This window comes from Lytechinus pictus, chromosome 10 (genome assembly GCF_037042905.1).
Source record: "Lytechinus pictus isolate F3 Inbred chromosome 10, Lp3.0, whole genome shotgun sequence".
In the NCBI taxonomy this organism is placed as follows: domain Eukaryota; kingdom Metazoa; phylum Echinodermata; class Echinoidea; order Temnopleuroida; family Toxopneustidae; genus Lytechinus; species Lytechinus pictus.
Window position 1 is genome coordinate 12,499,043 of NC_087254.1, and position 15,913 is coordinate 12,514,955.

Genomic DNA, 15,913 nt, shown 5'->3' on the forward strand with positions numbered 1-15,913 from the left:
TGTGCAATAGTATGCTTCTTTTCATGACTACTTAAAGTGATTGCCACATTTTAAGGTCTTAATATAAAACATTTCTTGTCCGTGCTTATGTTGGCATTAGTGAGATATGTCTGCTCTCCATGAATTCCTAGAATCAGTCCTTAAAATGTCCCTTTTTCTGATCTCAATATAAAAAAATTTCAGGTCGCGCTTCGCGCTCGCATCATTTGGTTAATGAAATACGTATGGTCTTAGTGAATTCCTACAAACAAGCTTTAGAATGCCCCTTTTCAGGTCTGAATTTCCAAAATTTTCAACTCGTGCTTCGCGCTCGCAATATTTGATTATTGAGATGCCTATGTTAACAATCATGATTACAATGACTTCAAGTGTTTCATGTGTAATTCTAACAAAATCAGCAAGCGCTTAGCACTCGCATCAGATGACTGTGGTGAGATATGAAGTAGATTCCTTAAATATAGTCCTTAAAATCTCCCTTTTTGGGGTCAATATATACAAAATTCAGCTCGTGCTTCGCGCTCGCATTGTTTAGCGAGACAGATACGTATCATGATTACAAAAAGTTGATTATAATGTCCCTTTTTACGTCCGAATATCAAAAAATTTTAAGCTCGCGCTTCGCGCTCGCATTATTTCATCTGTGAGATACATATCTGTTTAATATATGGCACTGTCCTTAAAATGTATATTAGGTCAGTTTACCTGGCAACTGAGCGCGCTTTGCACGCTCATAAGTGACTCAAACTTTTTGCTGGTGCCCCCCAATGCCATGACCCACGGTACACCACTGGGCTTACTTGTAACACAAATTGAATTTAAAAAAAGTTATATAAATACAGTACACTGCAACAATGAAGGAATTTCCAAGAGCACCATGCATATCAACCACTCCCAAATGTCCTAACTTGTGATTTTAGTGGGGGTAATATTGAAAGATCCCCATCCACATGAATATTTGTGTCAATCATCCCCCCAACCAAGAATACCGATCGACACCCATGGTTGTGAGGAAGCCGGGTTGAATTTCAAAGAGATATTGTAATGAATAAAAATATAAGCATGAACGTATTATTCTACTTCATCCATCTCTTTCTAACAATACAAGAAAATAATTGAAGGGGAGGTCAAGGCTAGAGATAATCAATAAATAGAGTAAAATTCACAAAGCAAAATGCTTAAAATTTATTCAAAATCGGATGACAAATAACGAAGTTAAGTTGAATTTTAAGGATTTGCAATATTCCCATGAAACAGTTTTATTTAGGCATGTCTCATGAATATTCATTAGGTGGGCTGATGATGTCATATCCCATGTTCTTTTGTACATTATATGAAATTAGGTTTATTCAACATATTTCTACCAAGAACTTAAACAATTGGAATGACAACTGATTAACCGCATTAGTTATTTAATGCAGCAACTTTACAATGGAGACACATTATTTACACATGTATTGAAAAAAATAGATAATCATAATTTCATATCTAACATTAAAAAAGGAAAATGGGAATGTCACATCATCAGCCCACCAAATGAATATTCATGACGATGTGCACACTATCTGTTTTCACAAAATATTGATAAACAATTAACATAAGAAAGTTCAGCGTTGAATGTTGATTAAAAAATAAATCTCAGTTAAAATGCTATCTAAGATTTTGTTTTACATGTTTGATAACCAAGTTTTAATGCGATACTGGCCCCTTGAAGTTTTTATTGCGAGAAAATACATTTTTCCAAGTTTCCCATCTATTTATTTATTTATTTTTTTAGTAAAAAGGACCTTTTTTCTTACAAATATATTTTTACAAATAAAATTACTTCAATATTTGTTCTCCTATTCACAATATTTTTTACAGGTGGAATAGGATAAACTAAAAATAGGATATTTAATTTCCATTTTAAGGCCTATTTTTTGCTTTATATCCCCGGTTTATATCTTTGCAACCTTGCAATATGTTAGCCAGGCTGGTTTATATCTATTTCTTTTTAAATCAAATAAATTTGTATATTTTCAATCTATTTTTATGATGCGAAGCTATATATAGTTTGTAAATATGTTTTTTAATTGCAAGAACAATCTTGTATCTCTGTTCACATATGATGGCAGTTTATTTTGCTTCTTTTTTCTAATTTGTATGAAGTTTGTATCTATATATTTTCAAACTATTTTCCATCCTTAAAGTGTCACGACCGATGTCATATTATTTTTTACCTCGTTGGCAAAGTTATTATCTTTTCTTATGTTTCGCTTCAAAATGGTATCTTTATATTTGCTTGTCTTGCTCCTCCACCCCTTATCAAAATACCCTGCCGGCACTGCCGGATCTAAGATTATTTTCTTTTACTACTTGAACCTTATAAAGGGATCTTTCCTTCGATCGCAAGAAAGGATAAAATGTGTGTTTTTGAAAAGAAATAAAATTAAAAATACATAGGATTGGAGCTGTGATTTTCCTCATTGCTTTCTTTGTCATCCTACTTGCATACTAATAGGCCTATATAACATATTTTTCAGTAAAATTGTGAGACATGTTTTTAAATCCTATCCTTATATTAAAAAAAAGAATAAAGAGAAAGAAAAAAATTAAAAGACATAGAAAAGAAAAAGAAAGGAAGAAGAAATAAATATTTGAATTTTACTTTATTCAATTACTTTACGTTAATAATATGATATATATGATGGCGAAAATAGTCAAATTGTCTGGTTGCCAAGTAAAAAGTAAGACCCCCCTCCGAGCTCCCCGTACAAACGCACGGACTGTATACGTGTTTCCGGTTCCGCCATTTGAAAAAAAAACGCTCGTAACTGCTCAGCTGAACCCGAAGCTTGATGAAGAAGGCCGTCAATATTTCAACAAAAACTAACAGAATATGGATCAGATTCGGACAACGACTTCTTAAGACATTCACACAACAGGCTAAACAGTAAGTTAGATCCATTTTTCGTAGTTTGGCACGGCATGCACTTAAATTTCTTCGACTTCACCAAGTTCTGCAAGAATCTTCAGGATTGAAGGAAGCAGACTACAAAGAAGAAGAAGAAGAAGAAGACTTTTTAATCATTACCGTACGGCCACTGCACTGCCGTTGTTCCCGATTGCTTAACGGATGGGGGCTGATCTGCGGTGTGCGCGGCCGGGGACGGCCAACGGCTGGCTAGTAGTATTGATGGCGGCGGTGAGGATGTTTGTATTGTCATGATTGTAGCCAGGTCAGGGGTGGGCGCTAATGCAGTTTCGCACCGGCCGATTACCAGCATACCTCATCACCAATATTTGTTCCCAAATGTCATGACAAGTCTCTCAGTCACATTTCGAAGTCAATAATATATCCACCACTTTTCAAAATATCGTGATCGGGAATGGCTGTAGCCGTGTAGTATGGCACGCCCATAGGGAAACAATTGTATATATATTTCACTTGAACAAAATATGTTTCTCTTCTACTAAACCATTTCACTCAAAGAAATTTATATTTCACTTTTCAAAAAAATATATTTCACTTTTATAAAAAAAATATATTTCACTTTTCAAAAAAATATATTTCACTTTTCAAAAAAATATATTTCACTTTTCAAAAAAATATATTTCACTTTTCAAAAAAAATATATTTCACTTTTCAAAAAAAATATATTTCACTTTTCAAAAAAATATATTTCACTTTTCAAAAAAAATATATTTCACTTTTCCAAAAAATATATTTCACTTTTCAAAAAAATACATTTCACTTTTCAAAAAAATATATATTTCACTTTTCAAAAAAATATATTTCACTTTTCAAAAAAAATATATTTCACTTTTCCAAAAAATATATTTCACTTTTCAAAAAAATATATTTCACTTTTCAAAAAATAATATATTTCACTTTTCCAAAAAAATATGTTTCACTTTTGAAAAGAATCATTTCACTTATTACATTTTAATTTTGAGAGAAAACAAATCCTTTCACTTTTGTTGGATAACACATGCGGCTGCCGTATTAGACCGTACGTAAAATTCATCTATCTATCTATCTACCTACATGATATATCTATCTCTCTGCCTAATATATATCTATCTGTTTAAATCTATCTATCTATCCATCTATCTGTCTGTCTATTTATCTATCTATCTCTCGAACTATTTATTTTTCTATCAAACTGTCTAACAATTATCTGTTTAAATATGTCTGTCTATCTATCTATCTGTCTGTCTCTTTATCTATCTATCTATCTAATATCTATTTATTTATTTTAATATGTCTATATCTGTTTATTTATCATTCAATCTATCTATCTATCTAATGATTTATCCGGCTGTTTAAATGTCTGTATATCTGTCTTAATTTCTATCTATCTGCCTATTTATCTTTATCTATCTATCTATCTATCTATCTATCTATCTGCCTATTTATCGTTATCTATCTATCTATCTTATGTCTATCTGTTCAAAATATGTATGTCTATCTGTTTTTTAATATAATATCTATTGATCTGTTTAAATAATTATGTCTGTTTATTTGTCTGTTTATCTATTTAATATCTATCTATTAAATCTGTTAAATATGTTATTCTATCTGTCTATCTATCAATAACTATATCAATCTATTTTCTCTCTATCTATATATCTATCCATCTGTTTATCTATCTGCGTATGTATCTATCTGTCTCTGAATCTATGTGTATATCAAATATAATATCATAATCACCGTTATCATCATCATCATATTTGCCATCAATCATCAGCATCATCCTCCTCATCGTATTTTTTATCGTCAATCAATATCTATCTAATGCCTATCTGTCTATCTATCTAATACCTATATTTATCTGTTTATATCTATCTATATATTAATCCCTTTTATTAATATATATCTATCTTCTATTGATCTATCCATTTATCTCTCCATCCATCGATCTATCTATCTATTTATCTATCTTTTTTATATGTATCTGTTTAAATATGTATGTCTATCTGTCTGTCTATTTATCTTTCATACTTATATCCACTCATTTGTTTAAATAATTATGTCTGTTTATCTCTGTATCTACGACAGACCACCTAATTCCTCCGCACGACGAATTAAAATCTAGTTTCACTTGTTACATTTTAAATCTGAGAGAAAACAAATCCTTTCACTTTTGTTGGATAACACATACGGCTGCCGTATTGGACCGTACGTAAAATTCGTTCCTCACGTGAATATCCATTCCTCTCGCTGCGAAAAACATTTCACTCATGTTGCAAATTCATTTCACTCAATTGCAAAAAAATACGTTCCTCTTTTTTCTCGGCCTGTAGGCGGCGCACACCATTGTTTGTGGGACGAGGAAAAGAGATGGTTGCAAAATTTTCGCTGTGCTGAGGGGAGAAATCATGAATGCGGTTGCAACACACAAAATAACGAGGATATGGGAATACCAGCGAACCCAATTACATCACTTTCCCACGTGCACGAGAATGCACCACGACCACGAGGTGGACCCACTGAACTAGAATACAAACACAATAACCGGTGCAATCAGCTGTTGCATTCGGCCCTATGATCAATCGCTAACCTTAGCACGGCCGGTCTGGCTACAACGTTTTGTAGGCATGAGGCATGATACATACACTATCTACGGAGCTGAATGGTCAAGGTATAAGTGTTGAAATTTCCCTTTTCTCCATTCTGTCTGTCTTTTACTTCATTGACATACGATGGTCGTAATGATTGATGAAATGAAGCTTACAAAAAGCTACATTACACTGGTCAACTCACTTGTACCTGCACTGCAAAACCAAATTCTCTCCATTTTGTCCGAGACATGAAGGGGGGGGGGGTCACCATCTTTAGAACAGACATAAAACGTGAGTATACGGGACTGAAGTTGGGTGATGACGTCATCGCTCAACCCAAAAAGGTTGGTGTTAGCATCGTAATAGGTCCATGGTGTTAGAGATATATACTAATAACGCGTAATTAGTATACATCTCTGAGGTGTTAGCCGAGAATGTCCACCGAAAGCGACGATGTCATCACCCAACTTCAATCCCGTATACTCACTTTTTATGTCTGTTCTAAGGATGGGGACCCCCCCATTCATGTCTCATACAAAATGGAGAGAATTTGGTTTTGCAGTGCAGGTACAAGCGAGTTGACCAGTGAAATGTAGCTTTTTGTAAGCTTCATTTCATCAATCATTACGATCATCGTATGTCAATGAAGTAAAAAAAACAGACGGAAGGGAGAAAAGGGAAATTTCAACACTTATACCTTGACCATTCAGCTCCGTATTGTATAAAGTATTCATGTCTCATGCATGCCTACAAAACCATGGACCTATTACGTATAGCCAGACCGTGCTAAGGTTAGTGATTGATCATAGGGCCGAATGCAACAGCTGTTTGCACTGGCTATTGAGCGTAATCAGCGATAAATTCAAACTTTACGATTTGTGTTTATGGGCCCACCTCGTGGTGCATTGTCCTCGTCCCACCAACAATGGTGTGCGCCGCCTACAGGCCGAGAAAAAAGAGGAACGTATTTTTTGCAATTGAGTGAAATGAATTTTGCAACAAGAGTGAAATGTAATACGGAGCGAGAGAGGAATGGATTTTCACGTGCAGTAAGGCACACCATGTATGTGTTATCCAACGAATGCGAAAGGATTTGTATTCTCTCACAATTAAAATGGAACAGGTGAAATGATTCTTTGTCGAAAAGAAATATATTTTTTTTGAAAAAGTGAAACATATTTTTTTGGAAAAGTGAAATGTATTTTTTTGAAAAGTAAAATATATTTTTTTTGAAAAGTGAAATATATTATTTGAAAAGCGAAATGTTTTTTTTTTTGAAAAGTAAAACATATTTTTTTTTAAAAGTGAAATGTATTTTTTTGGAAAAGTGAAATATATTTTTTTAAGTGAAGTATATTTTTTTGGAAAAGTGAAATATATATTTTTAAAAAAGTGAAACATATTTTGTAGAAAAGTAAAATGTATTTTCTTGAAAAGTGAAATATATTTTTTTTGAAAAGTGAAATATATTTATTTTAAAAGTGAAATATATTTTTTTTGAAAAGTGAAATATATTTTCTTGAAAAGTGAAATATATTTTTTGGGGGAAAGGGAAATATATATATATTTTTTTAAAGTAAAACATATTATTTTTTAAAGTGAAACATTTTTTTAAAGTGAAATATATTTTTTTGATAAAGTGGAATATATTTTTAAAAGTGAAATATAAATTTCTTTGAGTGAAATGGTTAAGTGAAAGAGAAACATATATTTTATAAGTGAAATATATATTTAATTGATTCTCTATGAGCGTGCCATAGTGTAGGCCTAGCCAGGCGGCTTCTAGAGAGTGAAAATCATTTACTAACGTAAGGTCACTCTCATATGAAGCCAGGGATCCTTTCTCATATACCCACACAGAGGAAGCCAAAACTTGAAACTTTCACCCCCGAGATTTCTACTTTCCTTCTAAAAGATCTAGACCTAAATCATGTACATGGGATAAAACTTAATTTCCAACATTTCTACGCTCTCGTTGTTATTTTTGAAGAAGAAATTCATTTTAAGAAAATGAGAAAAATATCATGATTAGACGGAAGAGACTTGCCCGATGTTTACGCCGCCATCTTGTTTTCTATTGTTCTTCGCCAACGTTACAGACGGGAACTTCGAGACCATGAACTCGATCTGATATTCTGAGTGACAGAGGTGGGATTTTATGGGGGTGGGGAATATAAAATTCATGCAACATCTTGATTTTTAAAAAGAATTAAAACTAATATTCTTACTTTACACAAAGTTTCATTTAGTTCCATGCTTTTATCAGTCTCAAAATTGGTGATTTAGAGCCAACATGAAGTTCCTCACACATATTTATAATTCGCTGCCGATTTCAAAACATTGCATGCGGATGCAATATGCGCGAGATACCGGGTCTGGTCTGACCCGACCGACCTCACACGCATGCGATGTATTGAATATTGATACGTGTGAGAAACTTCATGTTGGCTCTAAATCATCAATTTTGAGACGGATAGAGGCATGGAGAAGAACTGAGACTTTGTGTGCAGGAAGAATATTAGTTTTAATTTTTTTAAAGAGCGTGATGTTGCATGAATTTTATATCCCCCCCCCCATAAAATCCCACTTTTTGTCACTCGGAATATCAGATCCAGTTCACGGTCTCAAAATTTGGGTAGGTGGAGCGTAGTGTAGCAATAGTGAAGTGGAGTGGAGCCTGCACAAACTTCACTCGAGGTAGGCAATCCCACAAATTTAAAAGAGGTTTCTATAAAATCAAGTCCGGCCTTCTATGAACATGACAAACTTACGAAAAGATGTGAAGTCAATTCACCCTAAATATCATCAATATCCCTCAAATAGCTTCATTTAAGCACTAATTTCTCTTCCGGTTGATAAAATATGGATCCGTCTTTAATTTCCAAAATTGTTCGTCTAATTAGCTAAAGGATGCATGTTTTATCTACATATTAAAGACACTACATAGAAAAGACTAGGCACAAAGACTATTATACATGTAAATCGATGCAAAGCATTACGCGATGTCGGCAAAGTGTCCAATCTTCTTATTGTAAAGACTTTAGCGACAATAACAGACTGTGAGTAAGGTTAAAATGCTCCTCTACTTTTAATGTTTTCATTAGTGCTGTTGTCGGGAACAAAAATCCATGTCGACATGTCGCTTAAAAATTAATCCCGACATCGACAATGTCGACATGAAAAAGGGACCGTAATTTAGCCTGGGCTCCCTAACATAAAAAAAAGCATTCGATCGTGGAACAACACTCTCAATCAAATATATTCACCTTGACACGAGTGATATCCCCACACTAGATCTATATAATACAGGCTCAGTTCGGGAATTGAGCTTCCAAAATCACCGATTTAATCCACATTTTTTTTCTGGAGAATCAAGTTTTTGTACCAGGATCCGGTCTCGAAAGCATTGCTCAATAACACTCGTAGCCAATTTGAGAATCACCAATTACAACAGTGATCATTGCGTAGTGTACGCTGGTACCATGTGCTGCAAACGCAAGCTCCTCAATTTGACAATGAAAAATAATGAAAATCGACCGATAATTTCAGTATCACTTCCGCGGCGATCCGTGCAACGATCTCCAAACAAATGAAGGGAAGTTTTCTGTGACTTCGTGATATGAAGTAAGCGCTCAATTGCGGCGGTCACAACTTTGACAAAAACACGTGTTCGCTGCTGCTCACGTTTATGTGAAAAGTAATGCATTGAGGAGCAACGTATTATCAAGCACGGTGAATAGCGCGCGATGGGTACATATTTCCGTGGATGGGTACGGTGAATGCTACTCTCGCTATAGCGGGATATCAAGGGCGGCTCGATCGGGCAGGCCGGCCCTGCACTGACGTATTTCTACTGCCGCACAGCTCGCAGGTATTCTTTTTTCATTTAATGCGCTGCTAAGCTGAATAAACCTTTTAATCGCGCCAATTACTGTGGATAAATGCTTCTAACTTTTCAGCTAATCTTTACACTCGTGATTGTAGGCTAGACCCCTTTTTATTTTATGTTTACATGTCGATGTGGGTGCGTGCATGTCGACATGTCGGAATTGTGAAAATCCTTCGTATGTCGACATCAATGTCGATATGAGGCCTATCGACAACAGCACTAGTTTTCATTGATTTTATGTTGAATATTATTAAAGAATATGACTCTTTGCACCTGAATTGTAACACTGAAATATGGAAATGAAGAAGTTTTATCATGTATTTTTATTACATCATGTATTTGTATTAATCTGCAAATAAAATTTTACTATGTCACTCAAATTCATTTCATTTCATTAAAGATTCAAAGAGGGATCTCTGGATGATCGAGCAGCAAGTCCAGCATTATGTGGGAAAGATACTACAGGCGTACACAGAAAAGGCCATGTTCTTGTACAAGACACGGTTGGAGTTCATAAAAGGTGATTATATAGGCATTCACTTCAGTAGATATTATAATTGCAAAATTAAGCAGATTGTATTCATGCAGTGGCATACAGTGTAATCCTTGTTAGAAGATGTAGATTTATTCTTCATTTTTTTATTAAAGAGTTTCAATATGTGCTTATGACAATTTGTTTGCATTATAAATTGTTTGTCACTCTTCGGCTTAGTTTGCTTTTATAAGCAAGAATATGCTAAGAGAGATAGCCGCAAGGACCTCATGATCCGATAGGTATGTACTTGTGAAAAGAGATCTAGATGGTGGCAAAACACCTTATTTCTTTTATTTTTATGTTGTTCATGTTATCGTAATGGTACGTGTGTTTTTTTTCTACAGATTAAGCTGCCTCGTGCTATACAGACGTGGATAAAAACAAGCTGTCCAATGAATGGTGACTACTCAAGAGGAGCCAGAAAGTCAACTAAGGCCAGGGTATTTTGGGAGTTGATATGGCCGGGGGAGGGGGGGGGGGGTTTCCAGGGCCCCCCCCCCTTCCTTGAGATCTTGACCGCACAATCGCGTCTAACATTGGCACATGGGTTGTCTAGGGCATAATTTACAAAATTAAATTGTAAATTATTTCACGCAAATTGTTATTAAGTGATAATACTAATTTATGCGTAATTAGAATACAAAATCATACTTTTTCCTCTATTGCATTGACTTTGTACACAAAATCACGTTTTTGAGCAATTTTTGGTATGACATGTACTTTAATGTCATGTTATTACAGAACCACATACCGGGTGACACAAGATTGGTCTCAAAAGATGCACAAGACTAGAAAGAGGCATGTTTTAAAAAAATTGTGCGACAGCATGGTCGCAAAATTTTTGGAAGGGGGGGGGGGTCAAATTGGTCCAATTTAACTAAGGGTTAATAACTGGGAGGCTGTTAGCTGCCTTTTTACTTTCAAGTCTTGCACATCTTTTGAGACCAAATTTGTGATGCCTGGGTACGCTGTTCCGAAATTTCGCAACATTTTTATGTATTAATCCAACACAAATACTGTTTCTTGCAAAAAATTCACAATTAGTATACCAGTAATATACATTTATCAAGATTAAAGTCAAATTATTTAATTACATTTATAATCATAAAAGTTTTGATAAAGTATAAAAAAACCCAAAGAGTTGTATGTAGGCCTGGGACTTTCGGGTTTTTTCTCTTCGGGTACCCGTGGTAATTTTCGGGTGGGTACCTGAAAATCATGTCACTTGAAATATGACTGGTGGAAAAACCCCATAGGTGACGTCATCAAGCCAATGCGATGCAAGCCAATTTATGAATGAAAATATAGTAAGCATGCGCATTGCAAGCCTCCCGTGCCCCATGCAGTATTCCATCGAAACAAGTTTCAATACTCTGTCACCTCGTACCAAAATCGACCTAGAATTCCACTTTCCTATATATCATATGAATTATAAAAGGTTTTCTCACCGATACTGCACAGGTAAGCAAATTTTTATTACTTCTTGCTTTTCCGTCAAAATCTTACGAAGTAGCGTCGTTATAACATCGTGTTCGTGAGTTTGTATCGCTACGTGAACAAAGTCAATTGATTTCCGGGTTTCGGAGCGTCAAATGCGCCAGCCAATCACGATCGTGTTCCCATTTTCGGTTTATGATGAACTAAAAATGGTAACAAGAACGTGATTGGCTGGTGCTTCGTAGGTCGATTTTGGTATGAGGTGACAGAGTATTGCAGACTTGTTTTGACGTAATACTGCGTGGGGCTGAGGCTTGCAATGCGCATGCTTACTATATTTTCATTCATAAATTGGTTTGCGTCGCAGTGGCTGGATGACGTCACTGCGCTGCAAAAGAAACATGGCGATGATTGAACGATCTCGGTCACATCATCATCACTTGAAAACTTGTATATTTATGGATATTTAGAGGGTAATTGTTGATATTCAAAATGAGGCTTGTGTACTTTTGTGATGAGTTACAATCATGTCTTACACTACGCAATACAAATCAAATACATGTACATTATACTGGTGAGCAATTTTCGGGTATCGGGTATTGATTTTTCTACTCGGGTACCCGGGTTTTAGTCCCAGCCCTAGTTGTATGAAAATTTTCAAAAATAATGAAAGGTAAAAGAAAACAAGATTACAATGTCCATTGCAAGGGGGCTAGTCTAGCTATTCAGGATAATTGGGATTTTATTCAGTTTTTAATTGACATAACATTATGACAAGATCCCTCCATTTAGTGTATAAACAGCACATGGCCATGATTGAAATTCATATAACATTAAAGTATGCAAACCAGGCAGCTACATGTACATGTAGGACTCACTGCTTGTCAATTCTATTGTCTGCCAGGGTCAAGTGACATACAGTGCACATGTATAACGTGTGTGAAAGTACATAAGAAAATCAGCTTTTTATTTTTGTACTGTAACATTGGGTGAACTGGTGATCACTTTGGATATGATGCTCTTCATATTGGTTTATTTTATGTATATGAATTTTTGGATAATCATTAAGAATTAAAGCCATTTACTTAATATATGGAAGCATAAGCCCATCAAAGAACAGAATTATGTCATGTACAGCTAATTCATTTTGCGTGATATTACAATTGTAATTGTTTACTTGAGCAAGTAATTTGAATTGCTGCATGACCTAAACAATGACATGTTCCAATTCGAATAGTAACATGACCTAAAGAAGAGTTACTCCACGTCGATTGAGAGTGCTTATGTTAAATAATTGATGTTGCTACTTCAAATAATTGAGGTCAATCAAATTGGTCATAATTATTCAAGTCAATTTTGAGCTATATGTCATAATTAATTAGGTCATATACTAATTGAAATTACTAAATGACTCGAGTAGGTTGCCACATGACCTTAATTATTTTATGTAGCAACATCAAGTATTGAACGTCATTTAGTTATCAATTATGACATGTAGCAAATCAAATTACATGCCGCAATTTCGTGTTTATGATGGGCTCATGCTTACATTCATATATAACCCTTCAATACGTAGTTGGAGCAATTCTTAGACAAGAAGACTGTGTAAAATGATATGCCTATTCAATGTCATAAAGGTTAATGTCTCAATAGATTTGATCTACGTTTTGGCAAAGTAATCTTATGTTCATATTTTTTCTAACCTATGGTGAACGTTCTAAATCATGTGAAATTCATTCAAAAATATCTTTCAGTATTTATGGACTTAAGTGAATTCTGAGCAAAATGAAGTGATTATGATTACGTTCATGTACTTTAAGTTTATACTGGTGATCAACACATCATAATTTCATCCCTTACTGTATGTGCACCATGCATTATCTGTACATGCAGAAGTGGTTATCCATTGTTTCATAACATGGTTGAGTAAAGGATGTTCTGCTTTTAGTATTAAGCCAATCGGGTGTTGACAAGAAGGGGAAAATGCAATTGCTCAGCTATTACAGGTTTTTTTGCAACCATAATACTGGTTAAGCCTTGGTTACATTCGCCGGCTCGTGGCCTTACGTCGAGTCAAAATTAGCAGTCTTAATCATCCTTGTACCAGCTACACGTGGGTGGTTTGTACAGGAATACCTAAAACTGCTGATTTTGTCTCGCCGTAAGGCAACCGGTCAAGGAATGTGACCAAGGTATTAATAATAATCGCTTATTGTTGTGTTAGAGGGAAGGATTCTGGGTCGAATCTAGCTTTCTTTATGTGATCTCAAAATGGCAGCAATGTATGAATAGTGAAAGTAGTTCATGTGGCATCTCAATGTTGGTGGATATAAATCTTTGTACATGTATTATCCTAAAGATGAAATGTTACTGCATTATTCTAGCAGTCATTTATGATATCAAAGATGTTCTATACTGTGCATAGTACAACTCATACATAATAAAGGTATGTGAATATGCTTTTAACGTCTTTGCAAATTTGTGGGTTTTTTCACCCCTCTTTTCATTAGTCAAGATGTCAAAGTTGTTGTGCTGGATCACAGGAAATTCTTACAAACTACTACGCCTAACAAACCAGTGCAGGACGGTGTCGTGAGAAAATCGCACAGACTACTACAGGACAATACCATAGGATTGTCATGGGAAATCAACAAGAATACCCCTGCAGGATTACCACAGTAAAGTATCACAAGAAGGCTGCAGGATGAGACCAATAATGCCACAGAAGATATCAAAGAACAGTATCACAGGAATACCACAGGACAGTACTGCAGGAATTGTCCTGCGGTAAGGTCTCTTGGTATTCCTGCAGTACTGTCCTGTAGTACTGTTCTGTAGTACTTTCCTGTGATACTGGTCTGCGGAATTCCTAAAGTACTGTCCTGTCATACTGTCCTGTGATACTATTTATCACCACAGGATAGTATCACAGGACAGTACTACAGGAATACCAGACCAGTATCACAGGACAGTACTACAGGAATACCAGACCAGTATCACAGGACAGTACTACAGGAATACTAGACCAGTATCACAGGACAGTACTACAGGACACAGTACCAGAAGCCTGCGGTACTCCTGTAGTACTGTCCTGCGATACTGTTCTGTAGTACTTCCCTGTGATACTGGTCTGCGGTATTCCTGTAGTACTGTCCTGTCATACTGTCCTGTCATACTATCCTGTCATACTGTCCTGTCATACTATCATGTGATACTATCCTGTGATACTATCCTGTGATACTGTCCTGTAGTACTAATAGTAGTGTGGTAGTGGTTGTAGCGGTTGTAGCGGTTGTGGTGATCGTGTCCTGTCATACTTCCTGCCATACTTATGCGGTTATTACCACAGGAAGTATCACAGGACACGGACCTGTTGTACTCCTGTTGTACATTTCTGTAGTACCGTCCCAAATTACGTGCACGTAATTCCTGCAGTACTTTCCTGCGATACTTCCTGCAGTACATATCACAGAGTACTACAGGAATTTTTTGTAAGGGGACCCCTTCAAGTTCTCGTTCTATCCAAGAACGATAAGGAACTGGAACAACCTACCCAGCTCAGCTGCCAACACCAAAGGAATGTCCAGTTTCAAGGAGGCTGCTCTCCCTGCCATCAGAATGATGCAGCCCCCTGTTGGATCCCAAATGATTTAAAGTCAAAAGCTTGGTTTTTACTTGCACTCAGCATAGCATGTTTTACTGTACATATACAAAATTGCTATGTATATCTATCACCATCTCTGCACTTCATGATGCTCCTTCCAGTGGCTCACTTTATTCATCATCCCAGTATAGCTTCTGTATGAGCTGCCAAAGGCATCACTACATCAAGTATCAAGTAATGTAAATCTTTAAAGACATCCATGGTATAATAAATATGTCTGAGAATATATCTAAAACTGATGTAATTGGGATGATACCCCTACAGTATTGCTAAAACATACTCATCTGTATTTGTAATGATGATTTGTTCATATAATAATGCTGGAACATCGAAATTACAGCCATAATTTTGTATCACTGCTTGAATGGAGTGGGAAAACATTGAACTGTGCAATAATCTCTAAAGTAATAATCAGTCATCAGTGTGCCAAAACGAACTCAGTGATGATCTGGCAAGTCTAACTCCTTACTGTGCTATAAATCATCTCTGAGCCAATCCAAAAAGACCCCCAAATTATAGTGTATTCCACCTTAAAAACAGAGAGCAGATCAAAAACTGAGGGTCAGTTGGTAACAAGCAAACCTACCTTGGCGTCATTCTAGACCTTTTTTTTCATAGAAAGAACATGCTGCCAAAACAAATGCAAAATTTGGAGCAAGGAATATCATTCTGAAGAAGCTGGGAGACAGATGGGGAATTGACAGATGCCAAATCTTTCTGTACCACAGCTCTTGCTCTTTGCTTCTCCACTGCTGAGTACGCAGCCCTTGGTGCTATATTGACCCCAAGTCTTGAATGGAGCTTGCAGAGCCATCACTGGCTGCTTGCGACTAACAGAAGTGGGTAA

At 35.7% G+C, this 15,913-nt stretch overlaps 1 long non-coding RNA gene across 1 annotated transcript; it reads left to right on the forward strand.

Moving 5' to 3' along the window:
* Window positions 1-2,808: 2,808 nt before the first annotated feature.
* Window positions 2,809-13,868, forward strand: LOC135155645 (uncharacterized). The gene is made up of 3 exons (XR_010294803.1): window positions 2,809-2,929; window positions 9,831-9,950; window positions 10,310-13,868. It is a non-coding gene; the product is annotated as an uncharacterized LOC135155645 (long non-coding RNA).
* The last annotated feature ends 2,045 nt before the right edge of the window (window positions 13,869-15,913 follow it).